This window comes from Montipora foliosa, chromosome 11 (genome assembly GCF_036669935.1).
Source record: "Montipora foliosa isolate CH-2021 chromosome 11, ASM3666993v2, whole genome shotgun sequence".
Classification (NCBI taxonomy): domain Eukaryota; kingdom Metazoa; phylum Cnidaria; class Anthozoa; order Scleractinia; family Acroporidae; genus Montipora; species Montipora foliosa.
In genome coordinates, this window is record NC_090879.1 from 40,446,046 (window position 1) to 40,448,545 (window position 2,500).

Genomic DNA, 2,500 nt, shown 5'->3' on the forward strand with positions numbered 1-2,500 from the left:
ACGATAAGCCTAGGAGAGCTGGATTGTAGAGAAAAATAATTTGTGCTGACACCTTTTAAAGTGCTAATATATAGACTTAGCCAAGCCTTACCGGCTTTTTTATTTTTACTGGCTGTAGGATTAGTGAAAATAAAAGGCTTTGGAACTGTCCGCCTTTTGGTTTCCCGGATATTGCTTAATTATGTAACATTTCCTTCGCTGCCTAACTAGTGAATTCCACAGTTAATTTCACCTGAAAAATCGACTGATCGCATGAATCACGAAGGGATGAGTGTGATATCGGTTTTTCCAGCGAAATCTACTGTCAAATTCACCAGTTAGGCAATTAATTTTTCTTAATCGCAAGAGTTTTAAAAGAAAACAAGCAAATCCTCAGCAAGCGAACAGAAAAGGAAAGAAGTCATTTCAGAGTCGACTGTCAAACGCCAGCGAATAGGGATCACGCTAAAATTAGAAATCACCGACGTACTATAGCTCGTGATGTGACAGATCATCTATGTCGGTTCAAGGTCAAACAAGGAGTTTTATTGATGTACTTTATTTATTTGATGATAAAAATTACGGCAGAAACATGCTTATTAAAGACAACGTTTCGGTGTCCTCATGACACCATCATCAGGTCAACATCAGGTCAAATATAATATTTTACAGATAACTCGAATATTAATGTTCAAGATTAAGTTCAAAGTCCCTAGAGGCTAGGTGAAAAGTTTTGCCTTTATCTAGTCACTTTGGATATTCAGACACGGTTTGTGCTTGCGAATAAGGAACATTTCATACACAAGACAATGAAATTTGCATGAGCATTTCTTAAGAATGCGAAACATGTCAGATGTTATTGTTCTTGATTGATGTTGACTTTGGCTGTGATTGAATATTGAACCAGATCTTTTATGCTCAGCGATCCGTTGGTAGAGATGTTGATGCGTGTAACCAACATAGCTGGCATCACACCAGCCACATTCAAATTTGTAAACTACTGATTGTTCGTTGATCAACGCGGGCTTGATTTCTATATGTTTGAGATCTTCTCCAACTTTTCGAGAAATAAAGACTGGGCATAAGTCGATGTTTAACAGCTTACCAAGACCTTTCAACTGCTTGCGCATAGAGTCAGCTGATTTTTGTTCCTTGAACGGTAGAACAATTCGCACTGATTGCGGGTCAGGTGTAGATTTGCGTGGAGGTGCTGGTGTTTGTTTGGATGTGATAAAATTGGAGACCAATATGGGTCTATTGTTACATTATAATAGTCACGTTGATAATCGTTATAAGAAATCCTTAATTATTACCATGCTAGACTGAGCTTTTAAGCTATCATCTTACTGGTCATTATTTCATGAAGAGTGTAGCCGGCTCAAGAACTTATTCCTACAGTTGGCATATCCTGAACATCTTGGTCACTCTATGATCTCCAATTTTATCACATCCAAACAAACACCAGCACCTCCACGCAAATCTACACCTGACCGGCAATCCGTACGAATTGTTCTACCGTTCAAGGAACAAAAATCAGCTGACTCTGTGCACAAGCAGTTGAAAGGTCTTGGTAAGCTCTTAACATCGACTTATGCCCAGTCTTTATTTCTCGAAAAGTTGGAGAAGATCTCAAACATATAGAAATCAAGCCCGCGTTGATCAACGAACAATCAGTAGTTTACAAATTTGAATGTGGCTGGTGTGATGCCAGCTATGTTGGTTACACGCATCAACATCTCTACCAACGGATCCCTGAGCATAAAAGATCTGGTTCAATATTCAATCACAGCCAAAGTCAACATCAATCAAGAACAATAACATCTGACATGTTTCGCATTCTTAAGAAATGCTCATGCAAATTTCATTGTCTTGTGTATGAAATGTTTCTTATTCGCGAGCACAAACCGTGTTTGAATATCCAAAGTGACTCAATAAAGGCAAAACTTTTCACCTAGCCTCTAGGCACTTTGAACTTAATCTTGAACATTAATATTCGAGTTATCTGTAAAATATTATATTTGACCTGGTGATGGTGTCATGAGGACACCGAAACGTTGTTATTAATAAGTATGTTTCTGCCCGTAATTTTCATCATCAAATCCATTACATTATCATGTTTGATGCTTTATTTATTCCACTTTATCTCTGAAAACGAGATCATTTACAATTCGATGTATTTCATTGAAACACGCCAGCCAGAATGGGCTAGAAAGGACAAACTTCAAACAAGATCTCCAACAAGTTACCTGTACGTTCTCTAAACAAACTTCTGAAAACACAAGCTGGTGATATTTTTCCTTATACTTTTGCGAGAACTCATTGCAATTACATGTTTAGAACATAAGTGCAAAATTCTTGTCACTTTCGAGGCACATCGAAAAACAGTTAGGCAAGCGGAGTAAAAAAACTTCTTGTTCACTCGCATTTTAATGCCAAACAAACCAGCAACAGATCGATTATTTCTGTCCAAAAAGAGCACAGATGATTGTTATTTAATTTCAGTTAACAATAAAAATTCGAA